The sequence below is a fragment of the Rhinoderma darwinii genome (genome assembly GCF_050947455.1).
Source record: "Rhinoderma darwinii isolate aRhiDar2 chromosome 5 unlocalized genomic scaffold, aRhiDar2.hap1 SUPER_5_unloc_38, whole genome shotgun sequence".
Classification (NCBI taxonomy): domain Eukaryota; kingdom Metazoa; phylum Chordata; class Amphibia; order Anura; family Rhinodermatidae; genus Rhinoderma; species Rhinoderma darwinii.
Genome location: NW_027461796.1, coordinates 251,971 through 266,335, shown reverse-complemented (window position 1 = coordinate 266,335; position 14,365 = coordinate 251,971). Strand labels below are relative to the sequence as shown.

General features: G+C 47.8%; 9 non-coding genes and 1 pseudogene across 9 annotated transcripts; all 10 read left to right on the top strand.

Moving 5' to 3' along the window:
* The first annotated feature begins 647 nt into the window (after positions 1-647).
* LOC142691802 (U2 spliceosomal RNA) lies at positions 648-838 on the top strand. Its single transcript, XR_012860321.1, has one exon. It is a non-coding gene; the product is annotated as a U2 spliceosomal RNA (small nuclear RNA).
* Positions 839-2,142: 1,304 nt separating this feature from the next.
* Positions 2,143-2,333, top strand: LOC142691832 (U2 spliceosomal RNA). Its single transcript, XR_012860347.1, has one exon. It is a non-coding gene; the product is annotated as a U2 spliceosomal RNA (small nuclear RNA).
* Positions 2,334-3,629: 1,296 nt separating this feature from the next.
* Positions 3,630-3,820, top strand: LOC142691718 (U2 spliceosomal RNA). Its single transcript, XR_012860244.1, has one exon. It is a non-coding gene; the product is annotated as a U2 spliceosomal RNA (small nuclear RNA).
* A 1,300-nt stretch (positions 3,821-5,120) lies between these two features.
* On the top strand, positions 5,121-5,311 carry LOC142691716 (U2 spliceosomal RNA). The gene has a single exon (XR_012860242.1). It is a non-coding gene; the product is annotated as a U2 spliceosomal RNA (small nuclear RNA).
* A 1,288-nt stretch (positions 5,312-6,599) lies between these two features.
* LOC142691714 (U2 spliceosomal RNA) lies at positions 6,600-6,790 on the top strand. Its single transcript, XR_012860241.1, has one exon. It is a non-coding gene; the product is annotated as a U2 spliceosomal RNA (small nuclear RNA).
* A 1,292-nt stretch (positions 6,791-8,082) lies between these two features.
* On the top strand, positions 8,083-8,273 carry LOC142691713 (U2 spliceosomal RNA). The gene has a single exon (XR_012860240.1). It is a non-coding gene; the product is annotated as a U2 spliceosomal RNA (small nuclear RNA).
* Positions 8,274-9,569: 1,296 nt separating this feature from the next.
* LOC142691816 (U2 spliceosomal RNA) lies at positions 9,570-9,741 on the top strand (annotated as a pseudogene).
* A 1,288-nt stretch (positions 9,742-11,029) lies between these two features.
* On the top strand, positions 11,030-11,220 carry LOC142691712 (U2 spliceosomal RNA). The gene has a single exon (XR_012860239.1). It is a non-coding gene; the product is annotated as a U2 spliceosomal RNA (small nuclear RNA).
* Positions 11,221-12,504: 1,284 nt separating this feature from the next.
* On the top strand, positions 12,505-12,695 carry LOC142691711 (U2 spliceosomal RNA). The gene has a single exon (XR_012860238.1). It is a non-coding gene; the product is annotated as a U2 spliceosomal RNA (small nuclear RNA).
* Positions 12,696-13,980: 1,285 nt separating this feature from the next.
* Positions 13,981-14,171, top strand: LOC142691709 (U2 spliceosomal RNA). The gene has a single exon (XR_012860236.1). It is a non-coding gene; the product is annotated as a U2 spliceosomal RNA (small nuclear RNA).
* The last annotated feature ends 194 nt before the right edge of the window (positions 14,172-14,365 follow it).

Genomic DNA, 14,365 nt, shown 5'->3' with positions numbered 1-14,365 from the left:
TTGGTGGATGCCTATTTTCCATTTTGCAGTCCCTTGTCTCCCTCTTGTGGCCTCCTGGAGGCAACTAGCTGTGCAAAAAAAAGACAGCCTGGCGGCCGGCTGTTGCAGTGTTGCCCTCTCAGGCAACACTGAGTGACTGACTGAGCCTCACCGTCTTATATAAAGTTCAGACGGAACTTTGCACGTGTCATAGTGGAGCCCTCAGGATTCCAGAGCCAGCTTTCTGACATCATAATGGGGCCTCAGAGATAAAAGCCTGGGCCCAGGCAGTGTTGGTCAGTGCTGCTCAGCAGGCAGCACTGGACTGGACTGGATTACAGCTGATACAAGGTGTGAAGGAACAAGGGGTGGCTGTGGGCATGCACTTGCTGCCGCTGCCAGTGTTTATCTGCATGGCAGCAGGGCATTTGGGCGTTGCCAGGAAGGCGTTTTTATGTAGATTCCTCCTCTTTCAGCACTGCATTGTGGTGCAAGCAAAAGAAGCAAATCCTGTCTGGCTTCCTCTCCGGCCTTTATTCACCTCCCGTGTAGCTGTGAGTGTGTGAGCCTGCAGGGCCCCATGGAATTGCCTAGAAGTAGGCTGAATCGCTGCAAGGGCTGAACAGCAGTATCGGGCAGGCTCGGGCAACGCGCGGCCCGTTCGGGTTATCGCTTCTCGGCCTTTTGGCTAAGATCAAGTGTAGTATCTGTTCTTATCAGTTTAATATCTGATACGTCCCCTATCTGGGGACCATATATTAAATGGATTTATAGAACAGGGAGATGGAAATAGAGCTTGCTCTGTCCACTCCACGCATTGACCTGGTATTGCAGTATTTCCAGGACCGGTGCACCCTTTCCTTATGTGTTGACTAAAAGCAGATTCCAAAAGTGTTTTTTGTCTTTGCTATTGTTTCTGTCTTTCTGAAGGGATCTCCCCTTTTAATCCCATTATTTCAACACCTGTTGGACAATGCATGAGTGATAATGAGCTCATTGATTAAATGCAATTAATGAATAGATTGCCACCTCTTGTTGTGTGTCGTCTGTGTTTCTGTGTTTCCGGCATTTCACATTGGAACACCTCATTCACCTTCCTTGTCTTCTCTCCGCCCTCCCTTTTAGGTAAGTTAAAGAGCTGCACCTGAGCCAGCCACTGATTGATTGATTGATTGATTGATTGATTGATTGATTGATTGATTGATTGATTGATTGATTGATTGATGCAGCACAACAGTCAAATAGTGGAGTGGAGTAGGGGAACAGCAAACAGCCAATAAAGCAGCCCGCCCGCTCGCCTGCCCGCCACAATGGACCTACCTGTGTACACTAGATGGATGTGATGGAATGTACTGTCGTCCCTACATTTCAAGAAGAAGTAAGAATTGCAGTTGCAACAAAGCCTTGCTTGCCTACAAAGAGAGCAGCAATTTGGATTTGTTACTATGTTACCTAGAAGAATAACAAACTGTGCAAGGATGGAGGTTGTAGGAGCAAGGAGAAGTTGTCTGTAAAGTTGGTGGATGCCTATTTTCCATTTTGCAGTCCCTTGTCTCCCTCTTGTGGCCTCCTGGAGGCAACTAGCTGTGCAAAAAAAAGACAGCCTGGCGGCCGGCTGTTGCAGTGTTGCCCTCTCAGGCAACACTGAGTGACTGACTGAGCCTCACCGTCTTATATAAAGTTCAGACGGAACTTTGCACGTGTCATAGTGGAGCCCTCAGGATTCCAGAGCCAGCTTTCTGACATCATAATGGGGCCTCAGAGATAAAAGCCTGGGCCCAGGCAGTGTTGGTCAGTGCTGCTCAGCAGGCAGCACTGGACTGGACTGGATTACAGCTGATACAAGGTGTGAAGGAACAAGGGGTGGCTGTGGGCATGCACTTGCTGCCGCTGCCAGTGTTTATCTGCATGGCAGCAGGGCATTTGGGCGTTGCCAGGAAGGCGTTTTTATGTAGATTCCTCCTCTTTCAGCACTGCATTGTGGTGCAAGCAAAAGAAGCAAATCCTGTCTGGCTTCCTCTCTGGCCTTTATTCACCTCCCGTGTAGCTGTGAGTGTGTGAGCCTGCAGGGCCCCATGAAATTGCCTAGAAGTAGGCTGAATCGCTGCAAGGGCTGAACAGCAGTATCGGGCAGGCTCGGGCAACGCGCGGCCCGTTCGGGTTATAGCTTCTCGGCCTTTTGGCTAAGATCAAGTGTAGTATCTGTTCTTATCAGTTTAATATCTGATACGTCCCCTATCTGGGGACCATATATTAAATGGATTTTTAGAACAGGGAGATGGAAATAGAGCTTGCTCTGTCCACTCCACGCATTGACCTGGTATTGCAGTATTTCCAGGACCGGTGCACCCTTTCCTTATGTGTTGACTAAAAGCAGATTCCAAAAGTGTTTTTTGTCTTTGCTATTGTTTCTGTCTTTCTGAAGGGATCTCCCCTTTTAATCCCATTATTTCAACACCTGTTGGACAATGCATGAGTGATAATGAGCTCATTGATTAAATGCAATTAATGAATAGATTGCCACCTCTTGTTGTGTGTCGTCTGTGTTTCTGTGTTTCCGGCATTTCACATTGGAACACCTCATTCACCTTCCTTGTCTTCTCTCCGCCCTCCCTTTTAGGTAAGTTAAAGAGCTGCACCTGAGCCAGCCACTGATTGATTGATTGATTGATTGATTGATTGATTGATTGATTGATTGATTGATTGATTGATGCAGCACAACAGTCAAATAGTGGAGTGGAGTAGGGGAACAGCAAACAGCCAATAAAGCAGCCCGCCCGCTCGCCTGCCCGCCACAATGGACCTACCTGTGTACACTAGATGGATGTGATGGAATGTACTGTCGTCCCTACATTTCAAGAAGAAGTAAGAATTGCAGTTGCAACAAAGCCTTGCTTGCCTACAAAGAGAGCAGCAATTTGGATTTGTTACTATGTTACCTAGAAGAATAACAAACTGTGCAAGGATGGAGGTTGTAGGAGCAAGGAGAAGTTGTCTGTAAAGTTGGTGGATGCCTATTTTCCATTTTGCAGTCCCTTGTCTCCCTCTTGTGGCCTCCTGGAGGCAACTAGCTGTGCAAAAAAAAGACAGCCTGGCGGCCGGCTGTTGCAGTGTTGCCCTCTCAGGCAACACTGAGTGACTGACTGAGCCTCACCGTCTTATATAAAGTTCAGACGGAACTTTGCACGTGTCATAGTGGAGCCCTCAGGATTCCAGAGCCAGCTTTCTGACATCATAATGGGGCCTCAGAGATAAAAGCCTGGGCCCAGGCAGTGTTGGTCAGTGCTGCTCAGCAGGCAGCACTGGACTGGACTGGATTACAGCTGATACAAGGTGTGAAGGAACAAGGGGTGGCTGTGGGCATGCACTTGCTGCCGCTGCCAGTGTTTATCTGCATGGCAGCAGGGCATTTGGGCGTTGCCAGGAAGGCGTTTTTATGTAGATTCCTCCTCTTTCAGCACTGCATTGTGGTGCAAGCAAAAGAAGCAAATCCTGTCTGGCTTCCTCTCCGGCCTTTATTCACCTCCCGTGTAGCTGTGAGTGTGTGAGCCTGCAGGGCCCCATGGAATTGCCTAGAAGTAGGCTGAATCGCTGCAAGGGCTGAACAGCAGTATCGGGCAGGCTCGGGCAACGCGCGGCCCGTTCGGGTTATCGCTTCTCGGCCTTTTGGCTAAGATCAAGTGTAGTATCTGTTCTTATCAGTTTAATATCTGATACGTCCCCTATCTGGGGACCATATATTAAATGGATTTTTAGAACAGGGAGATGGAAATAGAGCTTGCTCTGTCCACTCCACGCATTGACCTGGTATTGCAGTATTTCCAGGACCGGTGCACCCTTTCCTTATGTGTTGACTAAAAGCAGATTCCAAAAGTGTTTTTTGTCTTTGCTATTGTTTCTGTCTTTCTGAAGGGATCTCCCCTTTTAATCCCATTATTTCAACACCTGTTGGACAATGCATGAGTGATAATGAGCTCATTGATTAAATGCAATTAATGAATAGATTGCCACCTCTTGTTGTGTGTCGTCTGTGTTTCTGTGTTTCCGGCATTTCACATTGGAACACCTCATTCACCTTCCTTGTCTTCTCTCCGCCCTCCCTTTTAGGTAAGTTAAAGAGCTGCACCTGAGCCAGCCACTGATTGATTGATTGATTGATTGATTGATTGATTGATTGATTGATTGATTGATTGATTGATTGATGCAGCACAACAGTCAAATAGTGGAGTGGAGTAGGGGAACAGCAAACAGCCAATAAAGCAGCCCGCCCGCTCGCCTGCCCGCCACAATGGACCTACCTGTGTACACTAGATGGATGTGATGGAATGTACTGTCGTCCCTACATTTCAAGAAGAAGTAAGAATTGCAGTTGCAACAAAGCCTTGCTTGCCTACAAAGAGAGCAGCAATTTGGATTTGTTACTATGTTACCTAGAAGAATAACAAACTGTGCAAGGATGGAGGTTGTAGGAGCAAGGAGAAGTTGTCTGTAAAGTTGGTGGATGCCTATTTTCCATTTTGCAGTCCCTTGTCTCCCTCTTGTGGCCTCCTGGAGGCAACTAGCTGTGCAAAAAAAAGACAGCCTGGAGGCCGGCTGTTGCAGTGTTGCCCTCTCAGGCAACACTGAGTGACTGACTGAGCCTCACCGTCTTATATAAAGTTCAGACGGAACTTTGCACGTGTCATAGTGGAGCCCTCAGGATTCCAGAGCCAGCTTTCTGACATCATAATGGGGCCTCAGAGATAAAAGCCTGGGCCCAGGCAGTGTTGGTCAGTGCTGCTCAGCAGGCAGCACTGGACTGGACTGGATTACAGCTGATACAAGGTGTGAAGGAACAAGGGGTGGCTGTGGGCATGCACTTGCTGCCGCTGCCAGTGTTTATCTGCATGGCAGCAGGGCATTTGGGCGTTGCCAGGAAGGCGTTTTTATGTAGATTCCTCCTCTTTCAGCACTGCATTGTGGTGCAAGCAAAAGAAGCAAATCCTGTCTGGCTTCCTCTCCGGCCTTTATTCACCTCCCGTGTAGCTGTGAGTGTGTGAGCCTGCAGGGCCCCATGGAATTGCCTAGAAGTAGGCTGAATCGCTGCAAGGGCTGAACAGCAGTATCGGGCAGGCTCGGGCAACGCGCGGCCCGTTCGGGTTATCGCTTCTCGGCCTTTTGGCTAAGATCAAGTGTAGTATCTGTTCTTATCAGTTTAATATCTGATACGTCCCCTATCTGGGGACCATATATTAAATGGATTTTTAGAACAGGGAGATGGAAATAGAGCTTGCTCTGTCCACTCCACGCATTGACCTGGTATTGCAGTATTTCCAGGACCGGTGCACCCTTTCCTTATGTGTTGACTAAAAGCAGATTCCAAAAGTGTTTTTTGTCTTTGCTATTGTTTCTGTCTTTCTGAAGGGATCTCCCCTTTTAATCCCATTATTTCAACACCTGTTGGACAATGCATGAGTGATAATGAGCTCATTGATTAAATGCAATTAATGAATAGATTGCCACCTCTTGTTGTGTGTCGTCTGTGTTTCTGTGTTTCCGGCATTTCACATTGGAACACCTCATTCACCTTCCTTGTCTTCTCTCCGCCCTCCCTTTTAGGTAAGTTAAAGAGCTGCACCTGAGCCAGCCACTGATTGATTGATTGATTGATTGATTGATTGATTGATTGATTGATTGATTGATGCAGCACAACAGTCAAATAGTGGAGTGGAGTAGGGGAACAGCAAACAGCCAATAAAGCAGCCCGCCCGCTCGCCTGCCCGCCACAATGGACCTACCTGTGTACACTAGATGGATGTGATGGAATGTACTGTCGTCCCTACATTTCAAGAAGAAGTAAGAATTGCAGTTGCAACAAAGCCTTGCTTGCCTACAAAGAGAGCAGCAATTTGGATTTGTTACTATGTTACCTAGAAGAATAACAAACTGTGCAAGGATGGAGGTTGTAGGAGCAAGGAGAAGTTGTCTGTAAAGTTGGTGGATGCCTATTTTCCATTTTGCAGTCCCTTGTCTCCCTCTTGTGGCCTCCTGGAGGCAACTAGCTGTGCAAAAAAAAGACAGCCTGGCGGCCGGCTGTTGCAGTGTTGCCCTCTCAGGCAACACTGAGTGACTGACTGAGCCTCACCGTCTTATATAAAGTTCAGACGGAACTTTGCACGTGTCATAGTGGAGCCCTCAGGATTCCAGAGCCAGCTTTCTGACATCATAATGGGGCCTCAGAGATAAAAGCCTGGGCCCAGGCAGTGTTGGTCAGTGCTGCTCAGCAGGCAGCACTGGACTGGACTGGATTACAGCTGATACAAGGTGTGAAGGAACAAGGGGTGGCTGTGGGCATGCACTTGCTGCCGCTGCCAGTGTTTATCTGCATGGCAGCAGGGCATTTGGGCGTTGCCAGGAAGGCGTTTTTATGTAGATTCCTCCTCTTTCAGCACTGCATTGTGGTGCAAGCAAAAGAAGCAAATCCTGTCTGGCTTCCTCTCCGGCCTTTATTCACCTCCCGTGTAGCTGTGAGTGTGTGAGCCTGCAGGGCCCCATGGAATTGCCTAGAAGTAGGCTGAATCGCTGCAAGGGCTGAACAGCAGTATCGGGCAGGCTCGGGCAACGCGCGGCCCGTTCGGGTTATCGCTTCTCGGCCTTTTGGCTAAGATCAAGTGTAGTATCTGTTCTTATCAGTTTAATATCTGATACGTCCCCTATCTGGGGACCATATATTAAATGGATTTTTAGAACAGGGAGATGGAAATAGAGCTTGCTCTGTCCACTCCACGCATTGACCTGGTATTGCAGTATTTCCAGGACCGGTGCACCCTTTCCTTATGTGTTGACTAAAAGCAGATTCCAAAAGTGTTTTTTGTCTTTGCTATTGTTTCTGTCTTTCTGAAGGGATCTCCCCTTTTAATCCCATTATTTCAACACCTGTTGGACAATGCATGAGTGATAATGAGCTCATTGATTAAATGCAATTAATGAATAGATTGCCACCTCTTGTTGTGTGTCGTCTGTGTTTCTGTGTTTCCGGCATTTCACATTGGAACACCTCATTCACCTTCCTTGTCTTCTCTCCGCCCTCCCTTTTAGGTAAGTTAAAGAGCTGCACCTGAGCCAGCCACTGATTGATTGATTGATTGATTGATTGATTGATTGATTGATTGATTGATTGATTGATGCAGCACAACAGTCAAATAGTGGAGTGGAGTAGGGGAACAGCAAACAGCCAATAAAGCAGCCCGCCCGCTCGCCTGCCCGCCACAATGGACCTACCTGTGTACACTAGATGGATGTGATGGAATGTACTGTCGTCCCTACATTTCAAGAAGAAGTAAGAATTGCAGTTGCAACAAAGCCTTGCTTGCCTACAAAGAGAGCAGCAATTTGGATTTGTTACTATGTTACCTAGAAGAATAACAAACTGTGCAAGGATGGAGGTTGTAGGAGCAAGGAGAAGTTGTCTGTAAAGTTGGTGGATGCCTATTTTCCATTTTGCAGTCCCTTGTCTCCCTCTTGTGGCCTCCTGGAGGCAACTAGCTGTGCAAAAAAAAGACAGCCTGGCGGCCGGCTGTTGCAGTGTTGCCCTCTCAGGCAACACTGAGTGACTGACTGAGCCTCACCGTCTTATATAAAGTTCAGACGGAACTTTGCACGTGTCATAGTGGAGCCCTCAGGATTCCAGAGCCAGCTTTCTGACATCATAATGGGGCCTCAGAGATAAAAGCCTGGGCCCAGGCAGTGTTGGTCAGTGCTGCTCAGCAGGCAGCACTGGACTGGACTGGATTACAGCTGATACAAGGTGTGAAGGAACAAGGGGTGGCTGTGGGCATGCACTTGCTGCCGCTGCCAGTGTTTATCTGCATGGCAGCAGGGCATTTGGGCGTTGCCAGGAAGGCGTTTTTATGTAGATTCCTCCTCTTTCAGCACTGCATTGTGGTGCAAGCAAAAGAAGCAAATCCTGTCTGGCTTCCTCTCCGGCCTTTATTCACCTCCCGTGTAGCTGTGAGTGTGTGAGCCTGCAGGGCCCCATGGAATTGCCTAGAAGTAGGCTGAATCGCTGCAAGGGCTGAACAGCAGTATCGGGCAGGCTCGGGCAACGCGCGGCCCGTTCGGGTTATCGCTTCTCGGCCTTTTGGCTAAGATCAAGTGTAGTATCTGTTCTTATCAGTTTAATATCTGATACGTCCCCTATCTGGGGACCATATATTAAATGGATTTTTAGAACAGGGAGATGGAAATAGAGCTTGCTCTGTCCACTCCACGCATTGACCTGGTATTGCAGTATTTCCAGGACCGGTGCACCCTTTCCTTATGTGTTGACTAAAAGCAGATTCCAAAAGTGTTTTTTGTCTTTGCTATTGTTTCTGTCTTTCTGAAGGGATCTCCCCTTTTAATCCCATTATTTCAACACCTGTTGGACAATGCATGAGTGATAATGAGCTCATTGATTAAATGCAATTAATGAATAGATTGCCACCTCTTGTTGTGTGTCGTCTGTGTTTCTGTGTTTCCGGCATTTCACATTGGAACACCTCATTCACCTTCCTTGTCTTCTCTCCGCCCTCCCTTTTAGGTAAGTTAAAGAGCTGCACCTGAGCCAGCCACTGATTGATTGATTGATTGATTGATTGATTGATTGATTGATTGATTGATTGATTGATTGATGCAGCACAACAGTCAAATAGTGGAGTGGAGTAGGGGAACAGCAAACAGCCAATAAAGCAGCCCGCCCGCTCGCCTGCCCGCCACAATGGACCTACCTGTGTACACTAGATGGATGTGATGGAATGTACTGTCGTCCCTACATTTCAAGAAGAAGTAAGAATTGCAGTTGCAACAAAGCCTTGCTTGCCTACAAAGAGAGCAGCAATTTGGATTTGTTACTATGTTACCTAGAAGAATAACAAACTGTGCAAGGATGGAGGTTGTAGGAGCAAGGAGAAGTTGTCTGTAAAGTTGGTGGATGCCTATTTTCCATTTTGCAGTCCCTTGTCTCCCTCTTGTGGCCTCCTGGAGGCAACTAGCTGTGCAAAAAAAAGACAGCCTGGCGGCCGGCTGTTGCAGTGTTGCCCTCTCAGGCAACACTGAGTGACTGACTGAGCCTCACCGTCTTATATAAAGTTCAGACGGAACTTTGCACGTGTCATAGTGGAGCCCTCAGGATTCCAGAGCCAGCTTTCTGACATCATAATGGGGCCTCAGAGATAAAAGCCTGGGCCCAGGCAGTGTTGGTCAGTGCTGCTCAGCAGGCAGCACTGGACTGGACTGGATTACAGCTGATACAAGGTGTGAAGGAACAAGGGGTGGCTGTGGGCATGCACTTGCTGCCGCTGCCAGTGTTTATCTGCATGGCAGCAGGGCATTTGGGCGTTGCCAGGAAGGCGTTTTTATGTAGATTCCTCCTCTTTCAGCACTGCATTGTGGTGCAAGCAAAAGAAGCAAATCCTGTCTGGCTTCCTCTCCGGCCTTTATTCACCTCCCGTGTAGCTGTGAGTGTGTGAGCCTGCAGGGCCCCATGGAATTGCCTAGAAGTAGGCTGAATCGCTGCAAGGGCTGAACAGCAGTATCGGGCAGGCTCGGGCAACGCGCGGCCCGTTCGGGTTATCGCTTCTCGGCCTTTTGGCTAAGATCAAGTGTAGTATCTGTTCTTATCAGTTTAATATCTGATACGTCCCCTATCTGGGGACCATATATTAAATGGATAAATAGAGCTTGCTCTGTCCACTCCACGCATTGACCTGGTATTGCAGTATTTCCAGGACCGGTGCACCCTTTCCTTATGTGTTGACTAAAAGCAGATTCCAAAAGTGTTTTTTGTCTTTGCTATTGTTTCTGTCTTTCTGAAGGGATCTCCCCTTTTAATCCCATTATTTCAACACCTGTTGGACAATGCATGAGTGATAATGAGCTCATTGATTAAATGCAATTAATGAATAGATTGCCACCTCTTGTTGTGTGTCGTCTGTGTTTCTGTGTTTCCGGCATTTCACATTGGAACACCTCATTCACCTTCCTTGTCTTCTCTCCGCCCTCCCTTTTAGGTAAGTTAAAGAGCTGCACCTGAGCCAGCCACTGATTGATTGATTGATTGATTGATTGATTGATTGATTGATTGATTGATTGATGCAGCACAACAGTCAAATAGTGGAGTGGAGTAGGGGAACAGCAAACAGCCAATAAAGCAGCCCGCCCGCTCGCCTGCCCGCCACAATGGACCTACCTGTGTACACTAGATGGATGTGATGGAATGTACTGTCGTCCCTACATTTCAAGAAGAAGTAAGAATTGCAGTTGCAACAAAGCCTTGCTTGCCTACAAAGAGAGCAGCAATTTGGATTTGTTACTATGTTACCTAGAAGAATAACAAACTGTGCAAGGATGGAGGTTGTAGGAGCAAGGAGAAGTTGTCTGTAAAGTTGGTGGATGCCTATTTTCCATTTTGCAGTCCCTTGTCTCCCTCTTGTGGCCTCCTGGAGGCAACTAGCTGTGCAAAAAAAAGACAGCCTGGCGGCCGGCTGTTGCAGTGTTGCCCTCTCAGGCAACACTGAGTGACTGACTGAGCCTCACCGTCTTATATAAAGTTCAGACGGAACTTTGCACGTGTCATAGTGGAGCCCTCAGGATTCCAGAGCCAGCTTTCTGACATCATAATGGGGCCTCAGAGATAAAAGCCTGGGCCCAGGCAGTGTTGGTCAGTGCTGCTCAGCAGGCAGCACTGGACTGGACTGGATTACAGCTGATACAAGGTGTGAAGGAACAAGGGGTGGCTGTGGGCATGCACTTGCTGCCGCTGCCAGTGTTTATCTGCATGGCAGCAGGGCATTTGGGCGTTGCCAGGAAGGCGTTTTTATGTAGATTCCTCCTCTTTCAGCACTGCATTGTGGTGCAAGCAAAAGAAGCAAATCCTGTCTGGCTTCCTCTCCGGCCTTTATTCACCTCCCGTGTAGCTGTGAGTGTGTGAGCCTGCAGGGCCCCATGGAATTGCCTAGAAGTAGGCTGAATCGCTGCAAGGGCTGAACAGCAGTATCGGGCAGGCTCGGGCAACGCGCGGCCCGTTCGGGTTATCGCTTCTCGGCCTTTTGGCTAAGATCAAGTGTAGTATCTGTTCTTATCAGTTTAATATCTGATACGTCCCCTATCTGGGGACCATATATTAAATGGATTTTTAGAACAGGGAGATGGAAATAGAGCTTGCTCTGTCCACTCCACGCATTGACCTGGTATTGCAGTATTTCCAGGACCGGTGCACCCTTTCCTTATGTGTTGACTAAAAGCAGATTCCAAAAGTGTTTTTTGTCTTTGCTATTGTTTCTGTCTTTCTGAAGGGATCTCCCCTTTTAATCCCATTATTTCAACACCTGTTGGACAATGCATGAGTGATAATGAGCTCATTGATTAAATGCAATTAATGAATAGATTGCCACCTCTTGTTGTGTGTCGTCTGTGTTTCTGTGTTTCCGGCATTTCACATTGGAACACCTCATTCACCTTCCTTGTCTTCTCTCCGCCCTCCCTTTTAGGTAAGTTAAAGAGCTGCACCTGAGCCAGCCACTGATTGATTGATTGATTGATTGATTGATTGATTGATTGATTGATTGATGCAGCACAACAGTCAAATAGTGGAGTGGAGTAGGGGAACAGCAAACAGCCAATAAAGCAGCCCGCCCGCTCGCCTGCCCGCCACAATGGACCTACCTGTGTACACTAGATGGATGTGATGGAATGTACTGTCGTCCCTACATTTCAAGAAGAAGTAAGAATTGCAGTTGCAACAAAGCCTTGCTTGCCTACAAAGAGAGCAGCAATTTGGATTTGTTACTATGTTACCTAGAAGAATAACAAACTGTGCAAGGATGGAGGTTGTAGGAGCAAGGAGAAGTTGTCTGTAAAGTTGGTGGATGCCTATTTTCCATTTTGCAGTCCCTTGTCTCCCTCTTGTGGCCTCCTGGAGGCAACTAGCTGTGCAAAAAAAAGACAGCCTGGCGGCCGGCTGTTGCAGTGTTGCCCTCTCAGGCAACACTGAGTGACTGACTGAGCCTCACCGTCTTATATAAAGTTCAGACGGAACTTTGCACGTGTCATAGTGGAGCCCTCAGGATTCCAGAGCCAGCTTTCTGACATCATAATGGGGCCTCAGAGATAAAAGCCTGGGCCCAGGCAGTGTTGGTCAGTGCTGCTCAGCAGGCAGCACTGGACTGGACTGGATTACAGCTGATACAAGGTGTGAAGGAACAAGGGGTGGCTGTGGGCATGCACTTGCTGCCGCTGCCAGTGTTTATCTGCATGGCAGCAGGGCATTTGGGCGTTGCCAGGAAGGCGTTTTTATGTAGATTCCTCCTCTTTCAGCACTGCATTGTGGTGCAAGCAAAAGAAGCAAATCCTGTCTGGCTTCCTCTCCGGCCTTTATTCACCTCCCGTGTAGCTGTGAGTGTGTGAGCCTGCAGGGCCCCATGGAATTGCCTAGAAGTAGGCTGAATCGCTGCAAGGGCTGAACAGCAGTATCGGGCAGGCTCGGGCAACGCGCGGCCCGTTCGGGTTATCGCTTCTCGGCCTTTTGGCTAAGATCAAGTGTAGTATCTGTTCTTATCAGTTTAATATCTGATACGTCCCCTATCTGGGGACCATATATTAAATGGATTTTTAGAACAGGGAGATGGAAATAGAGCTTGCTCTGTCCACTCCACGCATTGACCTGGTATTGCAGTATTTCCAGGACCGGTGCACCCTTTCCTTATGTGTTGACTAAAAGCAGATTCCAAAAGTGTTTTTTGTCTTTGCTATTGTTTCTGTCTTTCTGAAGGGATCTCCCCTTTTAATCCCATTATTTCAACACCTGTTGGACAATGCATGAGTGATAATGAGCTCATTGATTAAATGCAATTAATGAATAGATTGCCACCTCTTGTTGTGTGTCGTCTGTGTTTCTGTGTTTCCGGCATTTCACATTGGAACACCTCATTCACCTTCCTTGTCTTCTCTCCGCCCTCCCTTTTAGGTAAGTTAAAGAGCTGCACCTGAGCCAGCCACTGATTGATTGATTGATTGATTGATTGATTGATTGATTGATTGATTGATGCAGCACAACAGTCAAATAGTGGAGTGGAGTAGGGGAACAGCAAACAGCCAATAAAGCAGCCCGCCCGCTCGCCTGCCCGCCACAATGGACCTACCTGTGTACACTAGATGGATGTGATGGAATGTACTGTCGTCCCTACATTTCAAGAAGAAGTAAGAATTGCAGTTGCAACAAAGCCTTGCTTGCCTACAAAGAGAGCAGCAATTTGGATTTGTTACTATGTTACCTAGAAGAATAACAAACTGTGCAAGGATGGAGGTTGTAGGAGCAAGGAGAAGTTGTCTGTAAAGTTGGTGGATGCCTATTTTCCATTTTGCAGTCCCTTGTCTCCCTCTTGTGGCCTCCTGGAGGCAACTAGCTGTGCAAAAAAAAAGACAGCCTGGCGGCCGGCTGTTGCAGTGTTGCCCTCTCAGGCAACACTGAGTGACTGACTGAGCCTCACCGTCTTATATAAAGTTCAGACGGAACTTTGCACGTGTCATAGTGGAGCCCTCAGGATTCCAGAGCCAGCTTTCTGACATCATAATGGGGCCTCAGAGATAAAAGCCTGGGCCCAGGCAGTGTTGGTCAGTGCTGCTCAGCAGGCAGCACTGGACTGGACTGGATTACAGCTGATACAAGGTGTGAAGGAACAAGGGGTGGCTGTGGGCATGCACTTGCTGCCGCTGCCAGTGTTTATCTGCATGGCAGCAGGGCATTTGGGCGTTGCCAGGAAGGCGTTTTTATGTAGATTCCTCCTCTTTCAGCACTGCATTGTGGTGCAAGCAAAAGAAGCAAATCCTGTCTGGCTTCCTCTCCGGCCTTTATTCACCTCCCGTGTAGCTGTGAGTGTGTGAGCCTGCAGGGCCCCATGGAATTGCCTAGAAGTAGGCTGAATCGCTGCAAGGGCTGAACAGCAGTATCGGGCAGGCTCGGGCAACGCGCGGCCCGTTCGGGTTATCGCTTCTCGGCCTTTTGGCTAAGATCAAGTGTAGTATCTGTTCTTATCAGTTTAATATCTGATACGTCCCCTATCTGGGGACCATATATTAAATGGATTTTTAGAACAGGGAGATGGAAATAGAGCTTGCTCTGTCCACTCCACGCATTGACCTGGTATTGCAGTATTTCCAGGACCGGTGCACCCTTTCCTTATGTGTTGACTAAAAGCAGATTCCAAAAGTGTTTTTTGTCTTTGCTATTGTTTCTGTCTTTCTGAAGGGATCTCCCCTTTTAATCCCATTATTTCAACACCTGTTGGACAATGCATGAGTGATAATGAGCTCATTGATTAAATGCAATTAATGAATAGATTGCCACCTCTTGTTGTGTGTCGTCTGTGTT